Genomic DNA, 16,168 nt, shown 5'->3' on the forward strand with positions numbered 1-16,168 from the left:
TTAAAGTCGTAACTATGGGGATGCGTGTGTTTTATTTCGTATGCACAAAGAAGAACATTAATATCTGTTTTTATTTGTAAGTAATGTTAATAAACTAACAAAAATTAATTAAAACATGACAATTTTTACTTATTTTCTCATTTTACGACATTCATGATGACGTTACGATTGTAAACAAACTCGAGCTCGAAGACGCACACTGTAGTCCTACGATGTCGCATTTAGTCTATTCTAAAGCAGTCCAGAAACATACATGGGCGATTCGTTAAAAGTAAAACGCAGTTATAGATCAGTCTGCATCCGATATTCTCACAAGTGAGTGGCAGACAAAGAAAATTACAGACAAGCAGGCACAACCACGCACATGGTGACACACTACAGTACTGTACATAGTGTCAGACGTGAGGGGGAATGAAGGATGTTAGCGATGTAGTACCCGAATCAGAGGCTGCTGATATAGTATTGAATGAATTTGTAAGTTTTTCAATATACAAGAATTTTTTTTATGAAAATAAAATCTACAAACTATGTAGATCTGTACCTAAATTGATCTGCGATCTTCCCGATCCCGCCAAGTCGGTCATGAGTGAATCTCGCTCCTAACGTTCAATGTATCATTATTGAAGCATCATTTTGATTAAAAAATGTAATCTATAACATTGTTTTAAAAAATCGCCAAAGTATACAGTGAATTTAATTCATTAAAAAGAGTTCAAAGGGAAAAGGGGGGTTTCTCCCATCTAGAGAAATATGGCGCGCCATTCGTGTACAAATTAGTTAAAACAAAAGATAATTTTGTTGACTATATATACATGTATAGATATGTTTTTTGGGGGGCTACTAGATCGATAATTTGTTTCTAATCAGTTCTGGAAAATTAAAATTAAATTATTTTATCAAAATTTTATTTTAATTATTCCTTCAAAGTGTAATTGTCAAAAAGTTTTAATGTTAAAATTTGTTTATAGGGTATTGAAAATGCACATTTAAAAAAAATCCTGATTAGAATTTTAGCATATATTTCATAAACAGTCATTTATGCACGAACAAATTCATATATAACATTTTGCCTAAGAAATTCTTTTAGAGTAACAACTTGTTGGGCAAGGCATTAAAACATAATCCCTGGCTAGACAAAAATTGAGTTAGTTGAAGTTGGTGTATTAGCAGTCTGGTGGTAAACCTAATAGTATATTCTGTTCTATTGTTAAGAATTTACAGTATTGATAGAAATTGAGTTCCAATGTTTGCATTTTAGCTACATCCATTTGGTAACCACAGTGAGAGGGATGAGTTGTGCTATCATCATATGAAGAACCATACCAGGAAGTGCAGATTTCTTCCTCAAGGCCACATGGAAGTTGACTGTTAAAAGTAGTTTCTGGATAATAACTCAAATACTTTGCATTCTATTCAAACCAAATTTGGACATATGGATACATACAAAGACGGAAAGATGCCTATCAATTTTGGGCTCAGAAGGTCAAAGATCAAGGTCACAGTGCATGGAAATTAGAAAATGCTGATGCGGGGGCATATGTTTTTACACAATATGTAGTTATAAATGAATTAGTATTGTATATATGCATATATTATTTATGTTTTCTGATTATTTATCATATAATGAAATAAATATATAGAATTTGTAAATATGAATTGAAAAATACACATTTTATAACAAATCGTATATTGTTATTGTTTAGAATGTATGTCAGTGTAAGAAGGGGGGTGGGGACACAAAATGGTTCAAATCTTTGTTACAATGGACACCACCCCACACATTTTTTTCATTTAAATTAAGCAAATATATTGATTCAAATCTACATTAGTAATTTCAGAAAAAGTTTGATACAAATATTCTCCCTAGGTTGAATTTTTTGATGATATAGGTCTTCAAATTTGTGTGATATTTTATACAATAATGTTAATTATGTTCCCCAAACAAAGTTTGGGAACATATTGTTTTTACTCTGTTTCTTATTATGTTCCCCAAACAAAGTTTGGGAACATGTTTTTACTCTGTTTCTTATTATGTTCCCCAAACAAAGTTTGGGAACATATTGTTTTTACTCTGTTTCTTATTATTAGGGTCTTCCGTCTTCAGCGGAAGACCCTTCTATTATTCTATTGTTGATTTTTCACTTTTCTTATTAAGGTCTTCCGTTTCCAACGGAAGACCTTCTAGTGATTCTACTGTTTATTATTAAGGTCTTCCGTCTCCTGCGGAAGACCTTACTATTATTGTTCGCGTTCTTCTTCTTCATTATTATTATTATTATTTTCCTTGGTAGTACACGCGTTTTTCTCAGCCATTTCTCGATCGATTTTCACGAAATTTTCAGGAAAGATGTCTTTTGGTGACGAGACTTTGCTTGCAAAATTTCGTGCTTGACGTCACTTCCGGTCAGGAGTTATCTCTCTTTTAGTGACTTTTTGAAGGGCCTTGTTGTCCACACATCTCCTCCGTTAGTTTTGAAGCTAGAGTCTTGAAATTTCTACACAAGATAGAGTAAACATTTTAGAAGATTTGTGGGGGATTCGATTTTACCGGAGGCGATTTGCCTAAACGCTCGCCTGGACCTGAAAAAAATGGATGCCAAAATTTTTCGCTGATTTCGGCCATTTTTGACCTTTGATCTCCAATATCTTTTTTCTTGCAAATATTTTGTTAAGACATGTAGAACAAAAGTTGTGCACATTTACGAGATCTTTACGAAAATATCAAGATTTAGGGGCTAGCCTCTTAAATTAGGGATCTAGAAGGGCTCAAAGTCTAGATCAAATATCTCAAAAATCGTTAATATTTTGGTATAAGTCAAAGAACAAAAAATGTTCATCTCAACAATCCAAATCTATTCATATAAAAATTTAGGTCATATGTTACGTAATAAGGGATTTTAAGGGCCAAAACCATAAATTTTTTACCCCTTGTATCTCGAAAACGACAAATATTTTGAAAAGCAATAAAGAACAAAAGTTGTTCAGAATGATGATCTGAACAATATGCATATTTCGTTTTTACCCTATGTGGCCCCGTTAGGAAGCTACAGTTTGGCCCCTAAAAATTACTTCTAGAAATAACTCGAGAACGGTAAAGAATTTCTAAATACTTGTTGAACAAAAAATGTTTGAAACGTCATGACCTTTCTTACGATATCAAGCAAAAGGGGCTGACCCTTTAAATTAGGGGCCCAGAAGGGTCCAAAGGTTTATGAGAATATCTCAGAAACTATTAATATTTTGTAATAAGTCATTGAAGCGGAAATGTTCATCTAAACGAGCTTGTTCTTATCAAATCAAAAAGTAGGTCATATGTTACGTAATAAGGGATTTTAAGGGCCAAAATCATAAATAATTGACGCCTCATATCTTGAAAACGACAAATATTTTGAAAAGCATTATTGAACAAAAGTTGTTCAGAATGATAATCTAAACAATATGTACATTTCGTTTTTTCCCTATGTGGCCCCGTTAGGGAGCTACAGTTTGGCCCCTAAATATTTCTTGTAGAGATAACTCGAGAACGGTAAAGAATTTCTAAATACTTGTTGAGCAAAAAATGTTTAAAATGACAAGGCCTTTCTTATGATATCAAGCAAAACGGGCTGGCCCTTTAAATTAGGGGTTCAGAAGGGTCCAAATGTTTTTGAGAATATCTCAGAAACTATTAATATTTTATAATAAGTTGTAGAAGCGGAAATGTTCATCTCAACGAGCTTGATCTTATCAAATCAAAAAGTAGGTCATATGTTACGTAATTAGAGATTTTAAGGGCCAAAATCGTAAATATTTGACGCCTCATATCTTTAAAACGACATATTTTTTGAAAAGCATTATTGAACAAAAGTTGTTCAATGTGTCATAACCTATCGATCAATATCAAAAAATGGGTCTGTGGGCCTCATGGCTCGCCTGTAGAGTCGATTTTTGTCGATATCAGTCGATTTCAAAAACTTGTAACTGGTAAATATTTTGTAAGGACATATTGAACAAAAGTTGTTCAGTTTATCGAGATTTATCGATTGATATCAAGAAATAGGCCTATGGTCCTAATGGCTCGCCTGTAGAGTCGATTTTTTGTCGATATCGGTCGATCTCAATAACTTTTTACAGGTAAATATTTTGTAAAGACATATAGAACTAAAGTTGTTGAGTCTATAGAGGGCTAACAAATGACATCAAGAAATAGGCCCGCGGGCCTTATGGCTCGCCTGGAGAGTCGAATTTCAAACGAATTTCACCGCAACTTTGCTTCAGAAGCTTATGATATGAAAAATTGATTATATCTAAAGTGTCTTAAAGTCGGAAACTAAATTGGGACTCATTTGTCTTTTTTTTTTTTTTTTAACTCCGAGTGCATCAACAAATCGGACGGAAGACCTACTCGTTGCTCGCAACGAGATCGTGTCTAGTTATTATTATTATTATTTTTTTCCCTTTCGTCTCCTAAACCGTTGGATGGATTTTCCTGAAACTTTCACAGGTTATAGACAACGATGGTACCTCGAGGCATTTTTTTCATTTTTTCAAAATTCACTTCCGTTCGTCAGATACGTCCGATTTTCCGGTTTTTGAAAGAAACTTTGTCCGGGGGTAAACTTGAAAACCACAAAAGATAATCGAATGAAACTTTCAGGGATGACAGATCTATCTTCTCTATGGTGCATGCACGTAATATTTTTTGTCGCCGTCACTTCCGGTCGTCACCGGAAGTGATTAAATAAATCATCAATTTCAAACTTTTTTCTTTCAAATTGAAACCTATATCGTTTTACTAGGTCTAGTTCTAATTCTCAAAAAATGTTGATCCCACCGGAAGTTGAATCTCCAACTTCCGGTTATATCAAAGAAAGACTATTAATTCTCTCATTTTTCAGTGCCATAAATCTTGGTCATGAAACCAGTTAATGAGTTGAGTTTTACATATATTATAGTCACTATAAATGTCTAGAGTAACGTCAAATATTTTTGTAAAATTCACTTCCTGTCGGCAAATACGGCTTATTAGCTGTTTTCGTTGTACAGCGTTTTTCTCAGAAGCGGTTAAAGATACAGTCATCAAATTTTCAGAGTTAATAGATCTTACTTTGTAGGCGTGCAGTAGGGGGTTGAGAATGTCGGTCGTCACTTCCGGTCGTCACCGGAAGTGATTAAATTAATCATCAATTTCAAACTTTTTTCTTCCAAATTGAAACCTATATCGGTTTACTAGGTCTCGTTCTAATTCTCAAAAAATGTTGACCCCACCGGAAGTTGAATCTCCAACTTCCGGTTATATCGAAGAAAGACTATTCATTCTCTCATTTTTCAGTGCCATAAATCTCGGTCATAAAACAAGTTAATGATTTGAATTTTACATATGTTATAGACACTATAAATGTCTAGAGTATACTTAAATATTTTTGTAAAATTCACTTCCGGTCGTGAGATATGGGGTGGATATATTGAAGCCTTGTTTTTTCAGTTTCTCAATAATGAATATAGATAGACGCTTGAAACTTGTCGAGTTGATTAACTAACATTAGTCCATTGTACACATACATTCAATTTTTTCGTCCGTCACTTCCGGTCTATACCGGAAGTGTTTTAAAAAATGTCGATTTTCCGATTTCTTCGAGTGATTTCTCAGAGATGGCTGGATATATTTTCTTGAAATTTTCAGGAATAATGTCTTATGAAATGACCTTCCTATAATTATTTTTGTTTTTACAAAATTCACTTCCGGTCGAAAAATATGGCCGATATTCTGTCTCTCAAAAGGAATTTTGTCCAGCATTTTTCTTGGAAAAGGTAAAATATAGGTTCATCAAATATTCAGGGATAATCAATCTCCGTTTATAAGCGTGCAGTAGGGGGTTGAACCGTCACTTCCTGTCGTCACCGGAAGTGATTGAAGGAATCGCAAATTTCAAACTTTTTCTTTCAAATTGAAACCTATACTAGTTTATTAACTCTCTTTCAAAGTGTCAAAAGAATATTGAGTCTGTCGGTAGTCAAAACAACTACTTCCGGTTTCTTCATAAAATACCTTTTTTCTTTTTGTCTCTTTCTCCCCATAAATCTCGCTTATATTTGAAGTCTTTCATATGATTTTCACATGTCTTAATAAAAAGTATCAACTTCTAGAGTTTTGATGATTTTGTTTTTCAAAATTGACTTCCGGTCGGTAGTAACCTACTACTTTCTCTTTCTTTAGTCTACTTCTTTTTGTTGAGAACTCTTTCAGATAGAGACGTGAAATTTTCAGGGAATATAGACAGTAAAGAGTCGCTGTCATTTATAGGAAAACACATCTGAATAGTACTTCCGGTCGTCACCGGAAGTTACAAGAAATGAGTAAAAAATTCGATAATACACTTCTCATTTATTGTTAAAGTACATTCTCTGATATATTTGAATGGTTTTTGTAGGATCAGAAAACTCTTTACCGGAAGTGAACAAACGGAAGACCTACTCATTACTAGTAATGAGTTTCTAGTTATTATTATTTTTTTTTTCCCCTTTCGTCTCCGAGACCGTTGGATGGATTTTCCTGAAACTTTCACAGGTTATAGGGAAGGATGGTACCTCGAGGCATTTTTTTCATTTTTTCAAAATTCACTTCCGTTCGTCAGATACGTCCGATTTTCCGGTTTTTGAAAGAAACTTTGTCCGGGAGTAAACTTGAAAACCACTAAAGATAATCGAATGAAACTTTCAGGGATGATAGATCTATTTTCTCTATGGTGCATGCACGTAATATATTTTGTCGCCGTCACTTCCGGTCGTCACCGGAAGTGATCAAATAAATCATCAATTTCAAACTTTTTTCTTTCAAATTGAAACCTACTTTGGTTTACTATATTTCGTTCTAATTCTCAAAAAATGTTGACCCCACCGGAAGTGGAATCTCCAACTTCCGGTTATATCAAAGAAAGACTATTCATTTTCTCATTTTTCAGTGCCATAAATCTCGGTCATGAAACTAGTTAATGAGTTGAGTTTTACATATATTATAGTCACTATAAATGTCTAGAGTAACGTCAAATATTTTTGTAAAACTCACTTCCGGTCGGCAAACACGGCTTATGAGCTGTTTTCGTTGTCAATCGTTTTTCTCAGAAACGGTAAAAGATAGAGTCACCAAAATTTCAGAGTTAATAGATCTCACTTTGTAGGGGTGCAGTAGGGGGGTAAGAATGTCGGCCGTCACTTCCGGTCGTCACCGGAAGTAATTAATAAATCATAAATTTCAAACTTTTTTCATTCAAATTGAAACCTATATCGGTTTATTAGGTCTCGTTCTAATTCTCAAAAACTATTGACCCCACCGGAAGTTGAATCTCCAACTTCCGGTTATATGAAAAAAAACTTCATTCTCTCATTTTTCAGTTTATTGAGATCTTTCGTGTCATATCAAGAAATGGGCCCATAGGCCTCATGGCTCGCCTGAACCATTGAGTTTCTGTTACAATGATTAACTTTTTTCTCACGAAACTTTTGATAAGAGATGTAGAATAAAAGTTGTTCAGGTTTGCAAGATCTATCTAATGGTATCAAAAAATAGGCCTCAGGGCGTCATGGCTCGCCTGAACAGTCGAATTTGTATCACAATTAATAACATTAATAACTTTTTTCTCGAGAAACTTTTGACAAGACATGTTGAACAAAAGTTGTTCAGTTTCGCAAGGGTTAACTAACGATGTTAATAAATAGGCCTGCGGGTCTCATGGCTCACCTGAACAGTTGGGTTATTGTTGCAATCTATAACATTTTTGTCAAGAAACTTTTAATAAGACATCTTGAACAAAAGTTGTTCAGTTTTGCAAGATCTTTCGAACAACATCATGAAAAAGGCCAACGGGCCTCATGGCTTGCCTGAACAGTTTCATCAGTGTCACAATTACTAACTTTTTTCTCGAGAATCTTTTGATAAGACATGTAGAACAAAAGTTGTTCAGTTTTGCAAGATCTTTCAAACGATATCAAGAAAAAGGCCCACGGGCCTTATGACTCGCCTTAACAGTGATAAATGTCGCATAACGTTATACTCGTAAATATTTTGTTTAGACATATATAACAAAAGTTGTACAGTTTATTGAGATCTTTCGTGCCGTATCTAGAAATGGGCCAATGGGCCTCATAGATCGCCTGAACCATTGAGTTTCTGTTACAATGATTAACTTTTTCCTCACGAAACTCTGATAAAACATGTAGAATAAAAGTTGTTCAGTTTTGCAAGATCTATCTAATGATATCAAAAAATAGGCCTACGGGCGTCATGGCTCGCCTGAACAGTCGAATTTGTATCACAATTAATAACATTAATAACTTTTTTCTCGAGAAACTTTTGATAAGACATGTAGAACAAAAGTTGTTCAGATTCGCAAGCGTTACTAACGATGTTAAGAATAAGGCCTTCGGGTCTCATGGCTCACCTGAACAGTTGGGTTATTGTTGTAATCTATAACATTTTAGTCAAGAAACTTTTAATGAGACATCTAGAGTAAAAGTTGTTCAGTTTTGCAAGATGTTTCAAACAACATCATGAAAAAGGCGAACAGGCCTCATGGCTCGCCTGAAGAGTTTGATTAGTGTCACAATCAATAGCTTTTTTCTGGAGAAACTTTTGATAAAACATGTAGACCAAAAGTTGTTCAGGTTTGCAAGATCTTTCAAACGATATCAAGAAAAAGGCCCACGGGCCTTATGACTCGCCTTAACAGTCTGATAAATGTCGCAATCAATAACTTTTTTCTTAAGAAAATTTCCATAGGACATGTAGAAAAAAATTTGTTCAGTTTTGCGAGATATATCTAGAATGATATAAAAAAAAAAAAATAGGCCTCCGGGTGGCATGACTCGCCTGATCAGTCGAATCTGTATCGCAGTAAATAACATTATTAACTTTTTTCTCGAAAAAAAGCTGACCCCTTTAATTAGTTGCCGAGAGGTAGAGAGAGTCTTTAATTTATAACATTTAAATGATCAATATTTGTAAAACATTACCAAAGCTAAATTGTACGTCTAGACAATATATTTGTATCATTATTTATGAACGAAAATCTCAGTCAAATTCTTATCTAATCACATCTAAATTTGGACGGAAGACCCACTCGTTGCTCGCAACGAGATCGAATCTAGTTAGGGTCTTCCGTCTTCAGCGGAAGACCCTTCTATTATTCTATTGTTGATTTTTCACTTTTCTTATTATTAGGGTCTTCCGTCTTCAGCGGAAGACCCTTCTATTATTCTATTGTTGATTTTTCACTTTTCTTATTATTATTATTATTATTCTTTTTTTTTTCTCCTTACCGATTTTTGTGCAGAAGATTTCTCGGAGATGTCTGGATCAATTTGCTTCAAATTTTCAGGATTGATGCGTTGCCATTTGAAGTTTGTACCGCCGTTTCAATTTTTGAAAAATCACTTCCGGTTGGAAGTTATTCCCCCTTTATCGATTTTCAGATGACCATTTTGTCCAGACAAAAACTCAAAAACGATGAAAGCTAGAGTGCTGAAATTTTCAGTGATGTTAGACGACATGTTGTAGTTGTGCACCTGGGTTTTAAAAATTTCCGGAAGTGCCTAGTATGGAAGCTCGGTAGGGGTCGAAAATGGAGTTTAAAAAAGTGTCTCATTTTTCTCCACGTTTTAAATCATAACTATTTACTCGTAAATATTTTGCTTAGACATATATAACAAAAGTTGTACAGTTTATTGAGATCTTTCGTGTCATATCAAGAAATGGGCCCATAGGCCTCATGGCTCGCCTGAACCATTGAATTTCTGTTACAATGATTAACTTTTTCCTCACGAAACTTTTGATAAGATATGTAGAATAAAAGTTGTTCAGGTTTGCAAGATCTATCTAATGATATCAAAAACTAGGCCTCAGGGCGTCATGGCTCGCGTGAACAGTCGAATTTGTATCACAATTAATAACATTAATAACTTTTTTCTCGAGAAACTTTTGACGAGACATGTAGAACAAAAGTTGTTCAGTTTCGCAAGGGTTAACTAACGATGTTAAGAAATAGGCCTGCGGGTCTCATGGCTCACCTGAACAGTTGGGTTATTGTTGTAATCTATAACATTTTTGTCAAGAAACTTTTAATAAGACATCTTGAACAAAAGTTGTTCAGTTTTGCAAGATCTTTCGAACAACATCATGAAAAAGGCCAACGGGCCTCATGGCTCGCCTGAACAGTTTGATCAGTGTCACAATTACTAACTTTTTTCTCGAGAATCTTTTGATAAGACATGTAGAACAAAAGTTGTTCAGTTTTGCAAGATCTTTCAAACGATATCAAGAAAAAGGCCCACGGGCCTTATGACTCGCCTTAGCAGTGATAAATGTCGCATAACGTTATAATCGTAAATATTTTTTTTTAGACATATATAACAAAAGTTGTACAGTTTATTGAGATCTTTCGTGCCGTATCAAGAAATGGGCCCATGGGCCTCATGGCTCGCCTGAACCATTGAATTTCTGTTACAATGATTAACTTTTTCCTCACGAAACTTTGATGAAACATGTAGAATAAAAGTTGTTCAGTTTTGCAAGATCTATCTAATGATATCAAAAAATAGTCCTGCGGGCGTCATGGCTCGCCTGAACAGTCGAATTTGTATCACAATTAATAACATTAATAACTTTTTTCTCGAGAAACTTTTGATAAGACATGTAGAACAAAAGTTGTTCAGATTTGCAAGCGTTACTAACGATGTTAATAATAAGGCCTGCGGGTCTCATGGCTCACCTGAACAGTTGGGTTATTGTTGTAATCTATAACATTTTAGTCAAGAAACTTTTAATGAGACATCTAGAGCAAAAGTTGTTCAGTTTTGCAAGATGTTTCAAACAACATCATGAAAAAGGCGAACGGGCCTCATGGCTCGCCTGAAGAGTTTGATTAGTGTCATAATCAATAGCTTTTTTCTGGAGAAACTTTTGATAAAACATGTAGACCAAAAGTTGTTCAGGTTTGCAAGATCTTTCAAACGATATCAAGAAAAAGGCCCACGGGCCTTATGACTCGCCTTAACAGTTTGATAAATGTCGCAATCAATAACTTTTTTCTTAAGAAAATTTCCATAGGACATGTAAAACAAAATTTGTTCAGTTTTGCGAGATATATCTAGAATGATATAAAAAAAAAAATAGGCCTCCGGGCGGCATGACTCGCCTGATCAGTCGAATCTGTATCGCAGTAAATAACATTATTAACTTTTTTCTCGAAAAAAAAAGCTGACCCCTTTAATTAGCTGCCGAGAGGTAGAGAGAGTCTTTAATTTATAACATTGAAATGATCAATAGTTGTAAAACATTACCAAAGCTAAATTGTACGTCTAGACAATATATTTGTATCATTATTTATGAACGAAAATGTCAGTCTAATTCTTATCTAATCACATCTAAATTTGGACGGAAGACCCACTCGTTGCTCGCAACGAGATCGAATCTAGTTATTATTATTCTTTTTTTTTCTCCTTACCGATTTTTGTGCAGAAGATTTCTCGGAGATGGCTAGATCGATTTGCTTCAAATTTTTAGGGTTGATGCGTTGCCATTTGAAGTTTATTCCGCCGTTTCAATTTTTGAAAAATCACTTCCGGTTGGAAGTTATTCCCCTTTTATCGATTTTCAGATGACCATTTTGTCCAGACAAAAACTCAAAAACGACATAAGCTAGAGTGCTGAAATTTTCAGTGATGTTAGACGACATGTTGTAGTTGTGCACCTGAGTTTTCAAAATTTCCGGAAGTGCCTAGTATGGAAGCTCGGTAGGGGTCGAAAATGGAGTTTATAAAAGTCCCAAATTTTTTCCCACGTTTTAAATCATAACTTTTTACTCGTAAATATTTTGTTTAGACATATATAACAAAAGTTGTACAGTTTATTGCGATCTTTCGTGCCATAGCAAGAAATGGACCCATGGGCCCCATGGCTCACCTGAACCATTGAATTTCTGTTACAATGATTAACTTTTTTCTCACGAAACTTTTGATAAGACATGTAGAATAAAAGTTGTTTAGTTTTGCAAGATCTATCTCATGATATCAAAAAATAGGCCTCCAGGCGTCATGGCTCGCCTGAATAGTCCAATTTATATCACAATTAATAACATTAATAACTTTTTTCTCGAGAAACTTTTGACAAGACACTTAGAACAAAAGTTGTTCAGTTTAGCAAGTGTTAACTAACGATGTTAAGAAATAGGCCTTCAGGTCTCATGGCTCACCTGAACAGTTGGGTTATTGTTGCAATCTATAACATTTTTGTCAAGAAACTTTTGATAAGACATCTAGAACAAAAGTTGTTCAGTTTTGCAAGATCTTTCGAACAACATCATGAAAAAGGCAAACAGGCCTCATGGCTCGCCTGAAAAGTTTGATTAATGTCACAATTACTAACTTTTGTCTCGAGAATCTTTTGATAAAACAAGTAGTACAAAAGTTGTTCAGTTTTACAAGATCTTTCCAACAACATCATGAAAAAGGCAAACGGACCTCATGGCTCGCCTGAACAGTTTGTTAGTGTCACAATTACTAACTTTTTTCTCGAGAATCTTTTGATAAGACATGTGTAACAAAAGTTGTTCAGTTTTGCAAGATCTTTCGAACGATATCAAGAAAAAGGCCCACGGGCCTTATGACTCGCCTTAACAGTCTGATAAATGTCGCATAACTTTATACTCGTAAATATTTTGTTTAGACATATATAACAAAAGTTGTACAGTTTATTGAGGTCTTTCGTGCCGTATCCAGAAATGGGCCTCATGGCTCGCCTCAACCATTGAATTTCTGTTACAATGATTAACCTTTTCCTCACGAAATTTTGATAAAATGTAGAATAAAAGTTGTTTAGTTTTGCAAGTTCTATCTAATGATATAAAAAAAGGCCTCCGTACGTCATGGCTCGCCTGAACAGTGGAATTTGTATCACAATTAATAACATTAATAACTTTTTTCTCGAGAAACTTTTGACAAGACATGTAGAACAAAAGTTGTTCAGTTTCGCAAGCGTTAACTAACGATGTTAAGAAATAGGCCTACGGGTCTCATGGCTCACCTGAACAGTTGGGTTATTGTTGCAATCTATAACATTTTTGTCAAGAAACTTTTAATGAGACATCAAGAAAAAGGCCCACGGGCCTTATGACTCGCCTTAAACAATCTGATAAATGTCGCAATCAATAACTTTTTTCTCAAGAAAATTTTGATAGGACATGTAGAAAAAAATTTGTTCAGTTTTGCGAGATATATCTAGAATGATATATATATATAAAAAAAAAAAATAGGACTCCGCGCGACATGACTCGCCTGATCAGTCGAATTTGTATCGCAGTAAATAACATTATTAACTTTTTTCTCGAAAAAAGGCTGACCTCTTTAATTAGTGGCCGAGAGGTGCAGAGAGTCTTTAATTTATAACACTTAAATGATTAATATTTATAAAACATTACTGAAGCTAAATTGTACGTTTAGACAATATATTTGTATCATTATTTATGAACGAAAATCTCAGTCAAATTCTTATCTCATCACATCTAAAATTGGACGGAAGACCCACTCGTTGCTCGCAACGAGATTGCATCTAGTTATTAGGGCTTTCCACCTTTCTGTGGAAAGTCCTATTGTTATTGTTCTGTTTATTATTATTATTATTTTCCTGCCGTCAAAAAAAATTTTCGTCTTAAGACTTATCGAAAAACTTTAGAGTCCATCCTAGAACACTTCTTGAGAAACGAATACATTTCACCCTGCGTCATGGAACTTTGACCCCTTACAGAGTTATCGGACCTGTTAGCAGAAATCATTGTTATCGCTACTCCTTTTTAACCGTAAAGGATAGGAGGATGAAACCTTTGCTGAAGCATAGAGGTCAATGAGTAGAAGCGAAGAATTTCAAATGAAGGGATTCGGTGTCCCCTAAAGGGAGTTAATGCCCCCTCATGTTTTGCGATTTGTCCCCTACAAATTGACGACTCCTAAAGTCTTCGTCGTAGAGAGACGGAACCCACTGGGACGGGTTGGGTGACCTTGACCTTGAAAAAGTAGGTCAAGGTCAAAGGTCAAGGTCATCCAGAATGGCCAGAAAATGGCACTTTTTATACGCTCTTTCCCGCTTCAGATAGCATCGAAATATCACATGGGTCAGCATGGAATTCTGGACCGGTCTCGGAATCCTGAATTACAACTCTGAACTTTGACCGCTCTGCGAAAGGCGGCGACTTAACGTCGAAAACCCCGTTATCGCTACTCCCACTAGACCGCAAGTCGTGGAGAGGCGAGACCTTCGCCGACGAATTCCAGATGAAACACTCTCGCACAGAGAAGTTGACCGGGGGAAACCGAGAACCCCGAAGCACGGTTCTCGCCCCCGAAAGTCTCCGACGTCGTCGTTCGAGCCCACAACTTCTTCACGGATGTAGATAGGGATGCGGGACCACTTAAACGAAGCCCCGTGACCTCTCTGACCTTCAAAATGAGGTCAAGGTCAAAGGTCAAGGTCACACTTTCTCCCCCCATGGGTTTTTGAGGTTTGACCTTGAAAGTGGGTCAAGGTCAAAGGTCAAGCATCCAGGGGCCAGTCTCCACGAGTAAGGCCAACCCACCCATCACGCCTGTCGTCCCCAAGGAAGAAACCCCCCACCCTTCAAGTGATCTGCCTGTCATCAGCTGTTTATAATACACTATTTTGACCGGTTTCATGCCCAACAACAGGATTTTTGAGGTTTGACCTTGAAAGTGGGTCAAGGTCAAAGGTCAAGGTCACGCATCCAGGGGCCAGTCTCCACGAGTAAGGCCAACCCACCCATCACGCCTGTCGTCCCCAAGGAAGAAATCCCCCACCCTTCAAGTGATCTGATTGTGATCAGCTGTTTCAATACACTATTTTGACCGGTCTCATGCCATGCAACAATTACAGGATTCTAGCTAATCTGACCTACACCTACACATCTGACCTACACCCACTTCTTCCATTTCTTGACTGTCTTGTCAATCAAACATGAATTCCATTTACATTCATGAAAAGACATAGGCCAGATTCAATTGTCTGCCTGCATCAACATAAAGACGAAGTTTTTTTTTTTTATAATGATGATGCAACTTTACTCGACAGTTGAACTCATTGACATTCCATCCCGACTGTCATTGTAAACAAATAAACACTTACCTGCAGGATCAGATGGGATGCAGTACTCCTATTCTCCGTTCAGATATCCTACATGCACTCAGACACTTTCTAATTCACCGGCCGCCATTTTGGTTGTTTGTTGTCAAAGCCTATCAATCCGTATATGCATGCCTCCTTGGCTGAAATGACTGAAAGACATTGTCTCCGTGAATTAGAACACATAGGATGAGCCATTACAAACTGTATATTCAATTCCACAATCCACAACACACACGGTCAAATCCAGTGCATCTTCACAACATCTGACAACATGAGGCTTGTATAGACTCCCAGCATGCACCAGCAGTTACTACAATCTAGGAAAATGGCACATCCGGTTTCTTTGCACCTCCAAATATCACATCTAACAGGTCTAAAGTCACCCCAAACACCTGCACAAGTCCCATTACACTTTTACCTGATATGTGCCGGCTATGCAACACTCGCACCCTTTTTTTTCAAATATTTGACCGGTACTATCGTGCGAAACCAAGGCCTTAATCTCCAACACTACAACACTCAAGGCGGCAAATTTGAATTTCTTTTCTAGCCAAATCCATTTTTTTTTATTTTTTTTTTTGGTGAGGGTGGGGTGGGGTAGGGTGGGGGTGCTTTTAGCATTTCAACACTACTGAAAAACCGCTAGAAGGTGGGAAGCCCTCTAATTGTTCGCGAACAATTAGGATCACTAGTTATTATTATTATTCTTTTTTTTCTCCTTACCGATTTTTGTGCAGAAGATTTCTCGGAGATGGATGGATCAATTTGCTTCAAATTTTCAGGATTGATGCGTTGCCATTTGAAGTTTGTACCGCCGTTTCAATTTTTGAAAAATCACTTCCGGTTGGAAGTTATCCCCCTTTTATCGATTTTCAGATGACCATTTTGTCCAGACAAAAACTCAAAAACGATAAAAGCTAGAGTGCTGAAATTTTCAGTGAAGTTAGACGACATGTTGTAGTTGTGCACCTGGGTTTTAAAAATTTCCGGAAGTGCCTAGTATGG

The 16,168-nt window shown here is 36.0% G+C and overlaps 1 protein-coding gene across 2 annotated transcripts in view; it reads right to left on the reverse strand.

The window, feature by feature from the left end:
- The window catches only part of LOC130049533 (sodium-coupled monocarboxylate transporter 1-like), a 76,060-nt gene that overhangs the window by 35,786 nt on the left and 24,106 nt on the right, over window positions 1-16,168 (reverse strand). The gene's annotated exons all lie outside the window — the stretch shown is intronic.

The sequence above is a fragment of the Ostrea edulis genome, chromosome 8 (assembly GCF_947568905.1).
Source record: "Ostrea edulis chromosome 8, xbOstEdul1.1, whole genome shotgun sequence".
NCBI classification, from domain to species: domain Eukaryota; kingdom Metazoa; phylum Mollusca; class Bivalvia; order Ostreida; family Ostreidae; genus Ostrea; species Ostrea edulis.